The sequence below is a fragment of the Heloderma suspectum genome, chromosome 7 (genome assembly GCF_057233095.1).
Source record: "Heloderma suspectum isolate Gila_16-S chromosome 7, 16-S_ref, whole genome shotgun sequence".
Classification (NCBI taxonomy): Eukaryota; Metazoa; Chordata; class Lepidosauria; order Squamata; family Helodermatidae; genus Heloderma; species Heloderma suspectum.
Genome location: NC_139464.1, coordinates 70,119,806 through 70,138,151, shown reverse-complemented (window position 1 = coordinate 70,138,151; position 18,346 = coordinate 70,119,806). Strand labels below are relative to the sequence as shown.

The window sequence follows — 18,346 nt, the reverse complement described above, 5'->3', positions numbered from 1 at the left end:
TTCATATTGATTACACTTCAGCCTAACTCTCCAAACAACTTCCCCAAGCATTTTCAGGTGGCTCCAGGCAAACACATTGGGCGCCACAGCCCAAAGCAGACCCCCCACACACACATGTTCTTTCTCTTTCACTCACTCACGCACATGTGTGTGCACGCACACACAGCTGGCTTCACTCACCCCTCGTGAAGAGTGAATGGAGGCTTCAGGAGCTGCTGCTTCTAGGCACCAGGAGCAACGGGAAGCAGCAGCTCGCAAAGGAATTGCCTTCACTTGCCCCTTACCTGCCCTGCTTGGGGAAAGGTGAGGGGCAAGTGAAGCCAACTGAGCCACCACCTTGAGGGCGAGTTCCTAAAGGTGGTGGCTCACTTAGGAGCCATTTTCCCTTTTCTGAGCAGGTAAGGGCCTCACTTGAGGCCTTCTCAAGTCTGTGGGCCTGCCTTGGGCTGTTGGTTGGAACTGCAGTCTTTTTGCACCATTTTCTGAGACTGTTCATCCAGGAAGTACCAAAACCACTGTACCTCCTAAATCCAACCCAGATAAATGATTCAGAAGAATCCTATAGTTTATGACATTAAAAGCCACTGAGAGATTTATGAGAACCAACAGGGTCATGCTCCCTCTTCCATTCCCCAGCATGTCATCTACTAGGGTGACCAAGACTGTTTCTATCACAAAACTAGGCCTGAACTGCAATGGAATAAATCTAAATAATAGTTCAACACTACCTGGATGTTGGAGGACTACAGTTCATTAAAGCAAAAAGCCGATGTCACCATAGATATCAATTCATTTCAATACCTGATGTCATGTATTTTTGCATTGGGCCATATTTCTTTGGTTTATACCTTTCTGCCATGATCTCTCTCAGCACAGTGAATCCAGAAGTCTATAAACAGTTCTGCAAAGATTTATTTGTTGTTAAACAAAACCCACAATTTGTTCTTGTCAACTGACTGATTTGATCACTCTCATAAAAAGATGAACGCCAAATAAAAGTCAAGGCTGATGCTGGTAGTGCAATTGATCTGGTTGAAAATCCACAAACCCTCCAATGTTGTTTGATCTCTGGGACTGAAATAACTAGGATTCTCAATTACTTTGATATTTAATTGTGGAAGTCCACAAGCATAAACAAGCAAAATGTACTCATACAACAGAATTGCCACACTAATGTGAAGGTGATAGTGACTTAATTTGAAGAGAGGACAACCCTTTTCTAGAATATGCTAAAGAACAAATTGTTCAGTGGAGGAAGGCATGAGTAATGACAGGCAAAAGTGCATATGATATTGGACAGGTTCAGTTCAGGAAGTTTTTAGCAAAGATGATTTCCTGACTAGTTGAAGGAAATCGCCGATACGATCTCCAGGAACTGCTGCCTGCTGTATGGAAAACTGAAAATACTGCTGCTTCCAAACCAAAGGCACAGAGTCCTGCTATGCAGGGTTACCTGACACTAGGGATGTCAGAGAATTCTGCCATGGATCTCGGTGAGGCCGAATGCCAGTGCATTCGGCCCCCTGAACTCCGTGGAGGAACGGCCTGCCCCCCCCGCGGATCCTCCCCGGGACGAGACTTACCTGGTGCGGATGTTCCGGGCGGTGGCTGTGGCGGCTGGTCTTCTGACTGGCTGCCGCCGCCATTTGCAGTCTTGTCGTGTTTTTTTTTTTTTACAAAACGTAAAAAATATTTACGTAGACTATGACGGTGAAAATAAAGGGGAACGCAAATAGCATAGCGGGTGCTATTTGCGTCCCTTTTTGATTCGCCGTTTTAGCCTACGTTAAATATTTACGTAGGCTAAAATGGTGAATCAAAAAGGGACGCAAATAGTGCCTGCTACGCTATTTGCATTCCCCTTTATTTTCGTCGTCATAGTCTACGTAAATATTTACGTAGACTAAGACAGCCAAAAATAAGGAACGCAAATGGCAGCGGCCGTAGCTGCCGCCATTTGCGTACGTGGTTTTTTTTTGTTTGTTTGTTTTTACCCAGAGCCCTCCGTGGCCAGAAATCTGGCTGCGGATGGCTCTGGCCTGGTCCTGGCCGGCTGCTCCGCAGAGCTGCTGCAGAGCACAGCCGGCCATGGAGGATTCTAGGGGGGGAGGAACGGATCACCTCCCCGCCCGTCGAGGATTCCGGGGGGAGGGATGGAACGCCTCCCCCCCCCCCACCATCAACATAATCCATGGAAAGGTAAGTGACTTTCGTACATCCCTACCTGACACTGTTCTTCACTTGCCAGTCACAAACAGAAGTTCACAAAGATTTCTTCAAACAAACAAACCTCTCTGGCTGTCACCTATTTCAGCACTTGGAGAACTCAAATCCAGTACAGAGTCTGTCAATATAGCAAAGTGTCCCTCAGGTTTTTCAGATACAGATAATTCCATGCTGATGCAGCAGTTATTGATTGTTCTGCCTGGTGAATATGTTCAACACTGGCATTACTCAAACATTTCTGGTATATGCTGAGCTGTTTTTCTTGCTACACATACTGAACCAAGTTCCAACAGTCAATCATACTGATGGCAAATGGAACGTGTATCACAAAGGCTGAAGAGAAATATGTGAGAAAGAGAGGCATGGGTGTCTGATGAAGAGAGACTCCCTTGGCACTGCTGTCCACAAACTGACATGACTCCTTGAGCACTGATGAAAACAAGACTGAGTTCTTCCGCTTTCTTGCAGAGATTATTTTTAAACAAAACTCCAGTGAGCTCCTGATCAGCACATATGGAGAATTAGTCATTTCCAATATCAGTCATTTTGAAATGAGTAATGTTATTCCATTCAAAAAATGAAGTGAAATCAAGAATAATGCTCTTCTATATTCTGGTCATTCAAGAATTCTGATCAGGGCTGTAGTTTCTGGTACCATAACACTTGCTATTTCATTTTTTGTGTGCAAATTCCCAGTGGGATTTGGTACTAAGAAGAACTTCAGATACATAGGTGCTCATGTAATGTTGCATTGCCATTTGTCAGAAAAGGAAAACTCAGTCTCAACTCGCCTTCAGCATCAAAAGTCAGGGAGACTGAGCAAAGTTTAGGCAACATCATACACTATACCAGTGGTGGGCAACTTCAGGAAGTCCAGGAGCCATTTTTGTCTCCTAGATCTGCAGGCCGCAGTCAATGAGGTGCCTTGCAATCTGCAGGGTTCCCTGAAAAAAAAAGGTGACTCGTGCCAGCAGCAAACCACTCCATAGCACTGAAAAGATTAAATTCAACTTGCTCTCAAGCTAAATTTCACCCTTTTCATGCTAAAAGCATCATGTTTTTGTAAAAAAACAATTTCCACACTGCCTCCAAATGTGGTAGAGTGGTAGGGGCCAGATGTTGCCCATCCCTGCCCTGCACTAAGGTATATGACTAATATATTTTTTCCTGGATGATTTTAAAAAAATGTGTGATTGACAGCTCAGTCCTATGTACATTTACTCATAAGTAAACATCTGCATGAACCTGCTGAGAGAAGTCACCCTGAAGTTTGGGCTGTGGTGTTATTGGTATTCAGAAGACACACAGCTCTACTTCTTATCTCCATCATATAATCCCAGGGAATTGGTGGAGATCCTGAACTGGTGTCTGGAGGCAGCTTTGGGATGGATAAGGGCAAACAAGCTAAAGCTAAATCCTGACAATACTGAGGTGAGTTGAGAAACCTGCCAATTCAGATGGAGACATGCTGCCTGTCTTGGATAGGGTAGCACTTCCTCTGAAGAACCAGATATGCAGTTTGGGGGTGCTTCAGGGCTCTGCATTCTTGATGGAGGCACAAGTGTCATCAGCGGCCAGGAACACTTTTTATCAGCTTTGGCTGGTTTGCTAGCTGTGGCCCTATCTGGACAAAGTGGATTACCTTGAAGCTGTGTTACCTCAAAGCCTTGAAATGCACCCTATATGGGGTGGCTGTAATGACTTGTCCTTCAAGGGTTCTGTGGAGTAGGCTCATATATAAACAAAGGCTCCCATATAACAGACAAAAGATTTATTCTTTAATCCAAATACGAACCAAGCACCAGCATAACCTCTATGCTAGGAACAGATGAACCGAAAACACTTGGTTAGTTAAATACTCTACAGCTGTGCTGGGAAACAGTTATCTTAAAAAGATTACACCACATCTCCCTTTCATAATAAAACAATAAATACAGATAAAAATAAAACATACATACATATAAAAACAAGTATCGCAAACTATAACCTAAGATACTATAATCTGTTACTCAGTGAGGCCAGAGGTCGCTAGTACTTGTCCCACCGTTGAGGATGGTCTTTACCACCATCCTTCTTCAAGGCATATATCTTGCTGGTAAAAGACAGGTGTCCCCCAAGATGTGACATTTATGGGACGCCTTTCTTCAGATGGCAATACATGTGTCTCACAAGGTATGTTACCGTCCTCAGTATCTTCTGTATCACTTATAGGAACATCAAAAGGCTAACAAAGTTGAGCATCCAGTTCTATGGGAACAGATTCACCCCACTCTAAATTTACACAACCAAAGCTTTCAGATGCTTGACTTTCAAACATGTCAGTGAATGAATTAATGCTCTGCTAACTTTAAGGTGCCATGTTAAGACAATTGTATTCTACAGAGCAACAAATGGATGTTGTATTTATACTTCTGTTCTGTGATATTACTGTTTTATTTCACTGTTAAGGTGTTTTGTTTGTTGTGAACGAGATTTTAATTTATATTTTAATAGCGCTGGTTTTTTGTTTGTATGCTTTAATTTTGTTAGCCACCTGGGAACGTTTATATTGCAAATGGTATTAACATGTTTTAAATATATAAAAATAATGAACAAAGGGCAGTATTGTCTTCACACATCTGTGTTCATATACATATCAACACTGCTGATGAAATTATGGTGTATTGTGGACTCATGCATAAATATGTAAATAAATATACCAAATAATGCATTTGTGTTATTCTACCTCTTATCAAAGCTGAAAGGCAGACATTATATTAGGAGTGCTCCCCCAACAAATTTTGGAAATCTCTATAACAAATTATTTGAAATTCATTCATCACCCAGGTTACAATATTAGAAAATAGCTCGGTTTTCTTGTTCTTTAAAATTTTATTATACAAACTAAGAAACAAATTACAACCAAAAGTGATGTACAAGATTACACAGTCAGGAGGCAAATAAATAAATAAATAGTTTCTAAAACACTATATAGATCTAATCCATAATATTAAAAATAAAAACACAGTCTTTTAACCATCTATGTCAAGTTAATTGAACACCGCCACAGGGAAAAGTGGTAAGTGGAGGAGAAAAAAGAGATAAGGATTGATTAATATATGTAATGAGAGGGGCCCATACCCCATCAAACTTGTCTATACTAGACAAACTACCCAAAATTTTGCTGTGTTGCATTAATTTCTCTGACAAGGCAATTTCCCACACTCTTGCCATCCACTTTTGCATGGAAAGATTGTTAGCAATTTTCCACTGAGCTGCAATTTCCATATGCGCTGCAACTAATAACAGAGTGACCAACTCCTTGTGGATTATAGGAACACCTAAGTGGTCAGTAAAAGACAAAAGAGCATGGGTGGGAGTAGGAGGCAGCAGTTGCCTTGTAATGACAGAAATTTTCCCAATGACAGCTTCCCAATTTCTTTTACCACCTTACATGCCTATCTACATTAAAAACCCTATTGTATTGCAACCTCTCCAGCAAAGTAGTGAAACAGTTATCGATGTGGTATAATTTTAGAGATGTCCAGTGCCATCTAAAAAGCACTTCTAAGAGCTGCCTCTTGAATTCTAGCTGAAGCTGTTCTTAAAGGTTGTTCAAACCACATTTGCAACCATTTGTGTTCCTCAATTTTAATTTCCAAATTTTCTTCCCAACCCAGCCTTATATTATTGGCGTTGCCCAGAGTGGCATTTATTAACTGTTGATATATAAAGGCAGCTAACCTTTCACAGATTTGTCTGCTGCAATGCAGTGATGTTCAAAAACTGTTAAAGGTCGCCATAATTCATCATGCTTCATTAGTTTATTAGACAGCAAACTTGGACTAAATAGAGCCAGCTCTGTGGGGTATTTCCTAGCTTCGTGTGCAAAAATTCCTCGGTTATATGTTGACCTCTAACAAATAGGTCTCTAAGGGCGCAATCTTATGGCTGCTAGACAGTAGCTAGATGGCCATAGGAGTGTTCGGTTTTCAGGAACTGACCTCAGAGCTCGCACTCTAAGATCAGTTCCTGGAAAACTGCTTCCCTTCCCTCTCCCCTGCCCCCTTGTAGGCAGAGCAGATCATCCCCGGGCTCCGCGCTCAGAAGAGCAGCATGGAGTGGGGCAAAAGGGGCATTCCTGGGGGCGAGGAAGAGCGGGGAATGCGGAAATGCCGGTATGATGCTTCCTATGCGTCATCCAGCCTCCCCCCCACATACTCCGAAGTCCCATGGCTAGACAGCCGAAAGTAGCCATCTGGCTGTGAATGCAGAGCAATTGGAGTGTGGAGGAGAAGATCCTCTCTGCGCTCTGCCCACCCTGCATTGGATAGGCAGTCATCTCTGAGTTCGGAGGCGGCCGCCTATCCCAACAGGATTGCTTCCTAATTCTATATATACCCTTATCCTCCCACTTCCCATATTGGACGTACCTATGTCTATCCCTAAAACTATGTAGGTCCAAGAAGGGTGTGAAGGGTGAAAGTGGAGGGGCAAGAAATTTTACCTGCCTCTTCCACACCTTCATAGCTGTTTGAAGAAAAGCTGTTTGTCAATTTGCTTTATCTTGGGCCATGAGGGAAAGAGGAATGGCATGGTTCTAAAAGATGGTATTGTCTGTTGTAATTCCATGCCACCCATGTGATTCTTTTTTAATTGTGTATGATTTGGATTAGTTGTTTTAACTGGAAGGCATCATAATAATACTTTAAATTAGGTATACCTAGACCCCCTTTATCTTGGGTTCTAGTTTAATCAATATGCTAATTCTACCTCATTTATTTTTGTGAATAAAGCATTCCAAGATAAGTTACCATTTCTCACACCATTGTTTAGGGAGTATAATAGGTAAGACCTGAAATAAACAAAGAAGTTCGAGGACGATCACCCTCTTGATGGCAGTTATCCTTCCAAGTCATGATAAATTCATTCGTTTCCAGCCCTCTTAACGTATTAGTAATATTCTTTATACCATTATGATAATTATGACGACGGATCTGGCATAGATCTTTTGAAATTAACACCCCTAAATATCTGAACCCACTGTGACAAAACTGAAATCCTGAAAGTTTGCTTAAGTTAGTTTTCTCTGATGCTGAGATGTTAAAACATAATGACATAGATTTTGAACAATTAATTTCTAAACCTGAAACTTCTTTAAATTTCTCCAACGATGCCTTCAGAGGTAAAATGGCCCTGTCAGGGTTACCTAACATCAAAAGAATATCATCAGCAAACACATTAATAGTATGTTCCATTCCATTGACATGGATGCCCCCTATCTCCAGATTAGTTTGAATGGCAATTGCTAGGGCCTCAGTTATTATAGCAAATAACAATGGGGACAGCTGGCAGCCCTGTTTAGTGCCTCTAAGTATCGGCAGTCTAGGGGATTCCATTCCATTGGTACAAACCCCTGCAGATGACACAGATTATATTTGATTAATAAGAGCATAAAGTTACATCCAAAGCCTAGTTTATTTAGTATAGCTTTGAGAAACCCCCACTCTACCCAGTCAAAGGCTTTAAAAGCATCCAATTACAACAGTGCTGCAGGAATTTTATAGGTATTAATGGCATGGATAACATTTAATACTCTTCATATGGCGTCAGCTACGCTTCTTGTGGGAATGAAGCCAGCTTGATCTGGGGAAATCATCATCATCATCTTTATTATGGTCATGGACCAGACTTTGAACATACAAAAATACAAAGAGTCTACAAACACATTTGGGAAATATACAGTAAAATCAGTTCTGAAGAGATCTTAATTTCATAGCATTCCAGAAGAATTTAGCAAAAGCCTCGATTGTATCCCTATCCCCTGTTGTCCTAAAACAGTAGAGAAGTACACTTATATCTGATCTAGTATCAGATAGTAATTTCTCTCTAATCTAAAGGAGCAGCAAAGTAAGACATGAATAACTGATTCAATTTCATTCCTTCCACATGGGCATATATGATCTAAAAGGCTAGTTTTCTGAAACCTCCCTTGTAACAAAGCAGAGGGTAAGACATTGCTAAAGTAAGTGCACATCAATGTTTGGGAATGTTAAGGATTGAGAGATATTTCACTTCTACCAGCCCACAACTCAGATTTGCACCCAAAAACAGAGGAAAGCAAGTTCTATCTGCTGCAGAACTTAAAGCTTGTAGATCATAATCTCTGACCTTTGAGACAGAAGAGCTCTGGCCTTCTTAGCTTCCATCATTAGTACAGACTCTGGGCATAAGCCCAGAGAACTGATCTTATTCCAGAGCAATTTCATCCACCCAGAGACATAAGGGTCATTGCGTATCTTATATAAATAACCTAAGGATCCAGGGCCGTACAAACAGATCCAAAAATATAATGCGCTAATTCAAGCTTTTGAGGTGATTGTCTGTAGGCCAGTTTCCAACAAGAGAGTGGGTGTTGCTACACATTTTGGAAGACCAAGGATGGAGCGGATGAAAGCTGCCTGCACAGATTCTATTGAAAAATTAACAGGTTTGATCCAGATTGCATTGCCATACGTCAATTGCAAAAGTGACTTAGCCTTAACCACTTGAAGTGCAGCAGGGACAAATTGACCCCCTTTGGTATAACAGAACCTTATTAATGCAGCAGCTGTATTGTTAGCTGTTGCTCTAGCCCTATTTCTCTGCAAAGACCAATTGAGAGTTTTATGAAAGTATATACCCAAATATTTATAGCCTAAAATTTGTTCAATATGATTCCCATTCACAGACCATCCCAAGGTCCTCATGCGTCTTGAAAAAAACAGCGCTTTAGATTTATTGTAGTTAATTCTCAACTGATTAATTTTACAGTAGCTAGTGAACACTGCCAGCAAACGCAGGAGGCCAACCCTGGTCCATGATATTAAGACAGTGTCGTCTGCATAGAGCAAAATGTCTGCATAGATCTTTGTATCAGCCAGTTTTGGAGGTTGAGAATCTGTAGTATTCAAAGCATTAGATAAATCGTTCAGGAAAATGTTAAACAAAAATAAAAGGCAGCTTTGTCTTACAACCCTAGTTGATACTAATGGTTCCGACAGGCTACCACTGGGATTACATCTGATTTGAACTTCCATCTGATGATAAAGATTTTGGATCAAAATGAATACCCAGCATTTCTAATTTTGCCCATAGCTTATTTCTTGAAACTGAGTCAAAAGCGGATTTCAAGCCTATGAATGCAGAAAATAATTGGCCCCCTTTTGGTTTAGAATGCTTTTCAGCTAGATGGACCAAAACAAAACAGTGGTCCAAAGTTGAGCAACCAGGAGTAAAACCAATTTGTTTGTCTCCTGTCACTTTGGAGTTTCTCATCCAATGCAGAAGACGTTTACATAACAATTTGGTGTAAATCTTCCCAATTATAGATAGGAGGCTTATGGGACGATAATTATTGGGATCCTGCCTCTCACCCTTCTTGTATATGGGGACTAAAATTGCTTTGCACCAAATATGTGGGAAACTACCTGTCCTGTTGCATAAAGTAAAAGAAAGGGGCTAAAAAAGCCATGGTGTTAATTCCTTTATAAAAATCACTGGTGAAACCATCATCACCAGGAGATTTGCCATTTTTTAGATTCTTAATGGCTTCACTAACCTCAATTTCAGAAATAGGTTGATTTAAGTAGGATCTATGTTCAGCAGAAAGAGGTTTTTAAGTCCAACTTACTTAAGTAAGTTTCTGTATTATTTAAGCTTGGGGAATCAGATAAGTATACATTTGAATAGAAAGAAGAAAATTCCTCATTAATTTGTTTATAATAAAAAATCATATCACCTTTGCTATTTTTTGTCTGTGGAATCAGATTTCTGGACTGCCTCTTTTTAAGAGCATTAGCCAGTAATTTTGAACATTTATCTCCTGATTCATAAAAACACCGCTTAAGGTAGGCTAATGATATATAGGTTTTTTCTGTCTCCAAAGATTGGAGCTCTGCCTGTTTGTTGGTCGATGTGAGCGCAATTGTTGGATCTCCTGATAACTTAAAATCCCTGTCAAGTTGTTTAATTTTATCCAGGATTATCTGGGTATCATATTGAATCCTACTTTGACCATCAGCTTGAAATACCATACATTTGAGCCAGCTTTCATGCTTCTTCAATGATGCAAGTTATTCTTGTCAAATGTGACACTTAACAGCTAGATGTTACATTTAATGTAAAAGGATGAGGGCAGTATACTGGACAGGGCAGCAACCTGCATGGATGTTTAGGGGATGGAAGCAGTAGAGCTGAAGAAGTCAAGAGCTGCACATTGGTGAAAGCAGCCCATAGCAAGCCAACAATGTGGGCAACTGTTACTATCCTTTATAAATATAGCCAATACATCTCATTCCATATTTAGGAAGTAGTGCATTTTCAACTAATAAATTATGAAAAAAATATTATGTTTTTATCCAAATAAGTCATTCATAAAGACATATCTGTAACTAGATAGATGAATGTCTCACTATTAAGTTCTTTTAAATAATGCTTGCAAAAACCCCAAATTAATGTTCAAAGGCTCCCTCTACTGGTTAAACACTGGAAATATTCTATACAGAAAATATGTGTTCTAACTTTGAATTTTCCAAAATGTGACTATGTACATACAATCAGTCTTTCTTTGCTAAGGCATTTTAGAAGACAATTGAAGACAACAAAATAAAAAATAGCAACGAAGACATGCAGTTGAACTCAGACACTATGTGGCAGTATATTAAAACACAACTATTCACTGAAATGCAACTAAACTTCTGTGCTGTGCCTTGTCTACTGCAATAATGCAGGATCTAGTTATTTGATAATAAATTCTGCAGAGAAGCAGTTCAGACACCAATTTATTGTCTCATCCATGACCACGGTAATGGTGGAAGTTTGCTTTCCTTTTCTTACACACTATTTTTATTATGAAAGAGAGTAATGACATAAATAATGCAAGACCCATGAATACTACATTGAATGTTATTTTAAATATTTATGAATATCTTTTCAGAAAAAAGGAAATTGCTACTTGCTTTTTATTTAAAATCCCGTTAAAACCCATGCATGGGTGAACTTGAATCTTTGCAAGGCAATTATAAAAGTGTTTAAAAAAAACAACAACTAGGTTCCCTCTCCATCTGAAGTATTGCAGAGGTTGGGGATGGAAACAGGGACCAAGAAGGGCACTTCATGAATTGGATACATCTGTTACACCCCTGTGCTTACAGCATAATAGTTTGATTAGTTATTTATTCCATCTAAGTGCCAGCTTTGACAAGAAATTCTCATTCATGGCATCTCCTTTTGAGCATTAAGAACATTAAATTTCTACTTAGAATTAAAGAAGAAAGTAACATCAAGTTATTGTAAAATTCCAAATATATTGCTATATGTCAGTGGATGTGACTATCTTGCCAAGAACCCATTTAATAGACAGATGTAGAAATATCTTGGGATACAAGAAACAGAATATAAAATCTCCTTTTAATTTCTTCCCATCCTCTCAAGTTCTTTTGCATGTTATAGCTGCTAACACACCTCAAAGCAATATCTTTGAGTCTTTGTTGGAATCTGTGAAAGTGACCCAACACTTTGCTTCTTTTTATTGCAGAGGTTATTTAGGCAACTATGACCGCCATTAGAATGTTAACAGCAGCAGTTTACATACAGCCATAGGACAAAAAACATAAATCCTTGATGAAGACAATGATGTACAACACTGCACTGCAACACTGGAATTTGGGAGGATTCCAAAGCCGGATGAAGATTGAATGGGTGTGTATAGAAAGCCAAACACAGGTTTTTATAATGGGAGGGATATGCAGGGGCTCACTTAACCCCTTCACAAGGTTTGCAGGAATTTATCTGAAAGACTGGGGAAAAAAAACCCTAAACAGCAAAAACATGTTTTTATATTTTTGTAGGCAGAGGGCAGCATGCTCAAACAAACACCGTCAGCGCACATCTATGTGCAGATTTAATGAAAACCTCATTCTCAACCTTTAGGAGAAATTTATCTTTGTGGGCTAACATTATTAATCCCGTCAATGCTCAGTTCTTCAAAATGAAACAGAGTGCCTAGATGTTCAAATTTCTAAGTGTCTAGCACTGCAATCCTATATCCACTTATCTGGGAATAAGCACCACTGAACTCAATGGGATTTATTCTGAACTTTTCTGTTCCTCTATGTTGTACTGCAAATTGCTATTTGTTCCCAGGAAAATATTAAGTCAACAGGAGATTGCACCAAAATATTACTTCCTCTTTCCAAAGAGGAACACCAACAATAAAAGCTCCAGGGTGGGGAAAAAAAAGCTAGATTCATGTTATACATGACAAGTTGAGTTGTCTTACAAATACAGGATTCATAGCACCAATGTCATTGATATTCCTGGAACTAAAAAGAGTATGAAGAATGTAATCTTAAATAGCCCTATTATCCCAATGGACTTTATTAGCCTGTCTCTGTGAATTTAGTATTTAATTTTAATGAAGTTAGGCAGTTATTTTAAATTGATAATGGGTATTAATCTTACATGCCTAGCTGATTAATGTAATACAATTTCAGTTATTCTTTAAGAACACAGAGTTGAACATTTACACAAGCTGTATATAATTTTTCTACTTTCAGTTTCTGTCAGTACAAAGAAAATGTGTCTCCTTTAAAAACAAGGGATCAACTCTGCTCTGTAACTGTAAATCCAGGAAACTAGGAAAGATTCAAACCCACTTTAGTGGTTTATGGACCACTTTACTAAGGGCCTTATTCTGCGTCCTTATCCTGAAATACAGGCAAAGTACAGCTCTGAACACAGGTTACGTGTGTGTCCTACAGTCATGTAATGTGGGATTAAGATCACATCCCATGGTCCTATCTATGTGTATGAGCCAACATGCTTACTAACTGTATATACGTAAGTATAGTATGCACAATAGGGGACCCGGTTTCTTGCAGGCTCTCTGCAAACTTGTTCAGGGTAAGTGGGGCCCTGGGTGATGGGGCCAGCCACTGTGATCTCTCTGCCCCCCTCTGTACATGTGTTTAGCATACATAGTTAGCAGATGTGCGGGGTATAGATGTAACTGCATTTGTTTGTGCTATCTCTGATTAGGGATGTATGAAAAATTTGTTTCAGTTCTTTACCCAGTTCATACCTTTCAGACCGAACACAGACTCAGATGAAATCTGCAGTCAAAGTCTGTACATTTCTGACCTTGCAATGTGATTTGGGGACCAAAATATGTGTTTGACAGCATGCGTACATTTTAAAAATGCTCATAAAAATGCGAACTTCTGAAAAATGTGCACAAATATGCTTAAATCAATGGGAGAAGAATGTATACGTTTCAAAGATGCACAAACTGATGCACACATTTGGAAAAATATACATAAAAATAAGGATGGGTTTCATATGAAAATAATAAAGCTCACAATCTGATACCGAACTGAGTCAGAATGAGCTTCAAAATGGAATTGGAGAATGTTGGTGAGCTTGGGTTTTGCTGATTCGCACATCCCTACATCTGACTCTTCTATTATATTCCTATGTTTCCTCCTCCTTTGTTATTTCACTGTCAGTTATTGTAAGCTGTTTGGAGCAAGAAAATATTCGTCATGACATGTGCTAAAATAATTCACATCACCAATTTGGCATGCACGAATCCGCTAAAAGTCACACTGCACTTATTTCAGATTTTTGTTACAAGCTGAAATAAGTGTAACTTGACTTTTTCAGTTGATTTCTGCATATCTAATGGTGTTGTGAATTCCTTTAGCACATTATGACTGATTGTGCAAATCAGCCTTAAGTAATGGGTCAAGGCAGCCTGTACACCTTTACTTTGCTGCTCAGTTTTAGCAACTGCGGGACCTGTCCAAGCATGGCTTAGTCTCAGGCTCACATGACCAGGGGTGTAGTTCTGGCAGGTTGCGCCAGGTTGTCGGCGCTGTATTTTTTTTAGAGCTGGGTCACAGCCTGTTGCTGCTGCTGTGGGCCAGGCAGATGGAAAGTGCCTGAGAGGCTGTAGCGTGTCCTAACGTGGCTGCTGCTGCTATTGCAGGCTGCAGCAGCAGTAGCCCACCCCACTTCTCTCTTCTCCTTCACCATCCTCGTCATCCTGAAGCACTGGCTGCTTTCTCTCCCACCCTTGCAGTGGGCAATAACGATAATGCGAGAGGTAGGCATGAGCTGAGCTAAGCTCAGGTGGTGGGTGGCGAGTTAGCAGCAGGCTACAAGGCGAGGGAGCTGTCGCTGCTGTGGGGAGGAGAAAGGGAGTTGAGACTTGCATGGCATATTTCCCTCCTTCATCTTGGCAGTCTGCATGGAGAGGGCCTGAATTGTACTTCCCCCTCCTCCGTTCCCTTCCTTCCCCGCCTCTTGGTCCAGCCTTTTTCTCCCCCCGCCCCCCAGTCCCCACTGTCATCTCTCCTTGGACAAAGCTATTATCATGTATAGGGGCACATGCAGGCTCCTAGAAGTTAATGGAATGTAAACCTTCATGGATTCCTGACAGTCTCTTTGATTTCTTCATAACAGCAAAATACCTAAACCACTTGGATGTTCTGCATGGCCCATTTTCATCTCTGGGATGGCTGGACTTACTCATGTCCAGCTCCCAATTTGGCCACTAAGCTAGGCTTGCTTGAAATCCCTCAGTTTGAAGGCTCTTGTTCCAGTTAATTAGCACCCCATCTAGAACTTGATGGGTTTTAGTCATCTCTTCAGAAGAATATGCCTCCACTGAATCCTGTAGGGAAGGCTTCTCCTTATTCTTGAAAAGTTGATTATCTCAGTATAAGAATTATCTCAATATACTTTAAGGCTCCAGGAGGGCTGCAAGTGCCTGGGAGCGTTAAAAAGATGACAAAAAATGGGAGAAGGAATACTTGGAAATAGTTTAGAGAATGACTTCTGAGTGCTGTTCCACATTCCTTGCATTAGCTCCGGTGTAATTTTTGTGGGCATTCCTACTCCCTTCTGGCAAAAGATACAAAACTTTATAATGGTAGAATATTTATTTATTATTACATTTATATCCCACTTTATTTTTCCTCCAAGGAACCCAAGGCAACTTACATGATCCTTCTCCTCTCCATTTTTACCCTCACAACAATCCTGTAAGGTAGGTTAGGCTGGGAGGTAGTGACTGGCCCATATCATCCTTTGAGAAATGGGAGACATTTGCTAGTCCTCCTCAGGCAGCAAAATGTCCTGCGCCAGCAGTGGCTATGGATGTGTGTGTAGTCTTTGGTTGTTGCATCTGGAAGAGGCAGTGAGTCCATTTTTGTCTATTTCTTGAGTATGTGTGTATATCAGCAAATGCATCAATGTGCGTTCATATTTTCTGTGTCTGTGTGCTGTATTTTGTAAAAGGAGAAGCTTGTGTTTGTATCTGAATTTTCTACCATAGAAGAGATACAAGTCTTTTGCTTCCAGGAATGCATGGAAGATTATTTCTACTAAAATATCTAGTGAAAAATGTTTTTACATTATTATTGTACATTGTTGATTCTCTCTCTCTCTCTCTCTGTATGTGTGTATGTTGTGTGTGAGTTCAGTATTGGGGGCAAAGTAGGAGGCTCACTGCAGATGACTATCCCAGGGATCATCGTCACCTTGAGCTGGCCCTTGCTGTGTGGGTCTGAGGATATCATCATTAGCAGTGGCAGCATCATGCTTTTCTGTGGATAGATGACAGCCCCACCCCACAGTTCACTCATGATTCTCTGTGGAATGGAATTCGTTTCTGGAACAAGAGAATGTGGGTCCAGAGGACTGCTTGTGTGTGGCTGTGATATGCCCAAGGTTGAGACATTGCTCAGAAGGCCACATAAAGGGTTGGATCCAGACTCAGTCATGCTTAGAGTATACTTACCGAAATCAATGGGGAAGTTTAGTCATGACTTATGACTACCTTAAGTTCCTCTGATTTCAGTGAGTCTGATCTAAGCATGCATAAGTCTGGATCCAACTAAAACATCATAAGAGATGACTGAATATTTTGAGAAACTGGAACCACTGAACTATGAACCCTAGACTCATTATAAAACTGCTATGAAGTCAGTGGTGGCAGAGCCACAGAATGTTGAAAGAAACCAAAACAGTGATCAACAATCCAGACTGCTACTCTAGGCAGAATATAACATGATGTGTTTCTGGCACTATGTGTGATCAACTGGAACTTCTGGAAGCTATCATTATCTTCTTCTTGCTGAACTTCAAAAAGACATACCCTCATCCTGCATTCATTGTTCAACAGAACTCCAAACAAAGCAAGAGACTGAAAGCTCATTTTTATTGTATAATCTTACAAGGCTGTATAATCTTAGAAGGGGGCATGGCTGTGAGGGGGCATGGCTGTGACTATCATGAAGAGACCTGGCACTTCTGAATTTGCCACTACGCTACTGCACATGACCCTCTTCCCATAGGAAGAAAGGAACAAATAAACTGAGCTATGCTATGTGGTATCTCTCTTGACTGTCCCCTCTCTCCCCAGTAAAAAGAGGCTTTGAAATCAGGGTGCCAGAGAGATATCACATTCAGATAAACACCATGTAGCCCAATAAGTTTCTTACTTCCCTCTCATGGTGGAGGGGAGGAGTACGTGCATATCCTAACATAGACTGAGAGTGCTCCATAGAATGCGACACTTGAACAAGCCATATTCTAAAACATGGGTGCAGAACCTCAGGCCTGGGCACCAAATCTGGCCCTCTTGGGGTCGCAGTCTGGCTCTCTGGGGTTCCTTAGAAGGCCCCACTTCCTTTCCCTGCCCACCTTACCCCCCAACCACCAATTGCTGGGTGGTTTCCCAGCTTTTGTGCAATTTTGTTCCCATTCAAAAAGGTTAAAATTCTTCTCCTAAGGCTTACTTACTGGAAGTAAGAGCTTTAACCTAAAATAAGCTGGTATTTTTACCTTTTTGCCTTCAGTCCCACCCCCCACTATAATGCAGTCCCCAAGAGATTCTCTGAAATGGAATTCAGCCCTCAGACTGAAAGAGGGTGTGCAGCCCTGTTCTAGAAACTGATGCGTGTAGAATGACAGATCCAGAATATCAGATTCTGCCTTTCATATGGAATCAGATCAGATCAAATGGCCAGTTTTACCCTTAAGTCAGCCTTCAAAATCTGTTGCCACTTGGGTTCCCTTGGATACTTTTTCCCAGGCCTGATACCTGGAAGTATCATAAATGTGAGTCTTCAAGTATCATAAATCCTTCACTAATGAGCCTTTGCTCCCTTCCAGTGGAACAGCCATACTACTAGCTCTTGAAAACACACAGTGGGAAGAGCTAAACAGTAAGATGGGAGAGTTTGTCTGGTTTTAAAGGACAACACAGAGAAGACATATCAAAAGCCTGGTGGGATATGGTCATCTGAGTATACAAACTCTATAGAAAGGGCAGGGAAAGGCATATTGAGATGGTGTCACACTGTACGTCAAAGGGAGCTTAATGATAAATACATTAGAAAACCCAAAAGGGGCAGATTCTTTTACAGAATCACTTTGTGGCCCGCAAATTATTTAGTCCTGTAGACATGCTATTGTTCCACTTACCAAAATGCTCTGGGTGATCTTGAGATGGAGACTGAAATCAAAGAAGCATCCAAAGGAGAAAGCGTTGTAGGAATGGGTGACTTCAGTTACCTCCACATAGACTGGATAAATCCGTGTTTTGGTCATGACAAAAGGTAACATTTTTAGATACCCTAAACAACTGTACCCTAGAACAGTTGGTCATGGAACCAAACAGAGTGGAGCTGATACTGGAGTTAATCCAATGTGGTGCCCGGGTGTGAGATGTGAATGTTGTGGAACCAACTGGGACAGTGCTGTCAAATTTAGTTTATATAGGAAAAATTTACAAGGAAGCCCAGCAGTCACATTTAATTTCTAATGAGGAAACTTCTCTAAATTGAGGGAAATGGTAAAAAGTAAGCTGAAAGGAAAGTCAAGAGGGTCAAATTTCTCCAAAACACCTGGGGGATTAACTCAAAAGCACAATAATAGAAGTTCAGCTAGAATGTGTACTGCAGTTCAGGTAAGGTACCACCAAGTCGAAGAGGTCACCAGCATGGTTAACAAGCAATGCCAAGTAAGCTGTTAGGGGAAATAAGACTTCCTTCAGGAAAAGCAAGTGTTGTTGACCACATGAGGACAACAAAAA

At 40.6% G+C, this 18,346-nt stretch overlaps 1 protein-coding gene and 1 long non-coding RNA gene across 5 annotated transcripts in view; one reads left to right on the top strand and one right to left on the bottom strand.

The window, feature by feature from the left end:
* Positions 1 to 18,346, bottom strand: part of GRIP1 (glutamate receptor interacting protein 1) — a 492,217-nt gene that overhangs the window by 243,799 nt on the left and 230,072 nt on the right. The window lies entirely within an intron of this gene.
* Positions 1 to 18,346, top strand: part of LOC146339925 (uncharacterized) — a 43,322-nt gene that overhangs the window by 5,746 nt on the left and 19,230 nt on the right. The window contains exon 2 of the long non-coding RNA XR_014784406.1: positions 11,783 to 11,946. This is a non-coding gene — a long non-coding RNA (uncharacterized LOC146339925). The remainder of the gene's footprint in view (positions 1 to 11,782; positions 11,947 to 18,346) is intronic.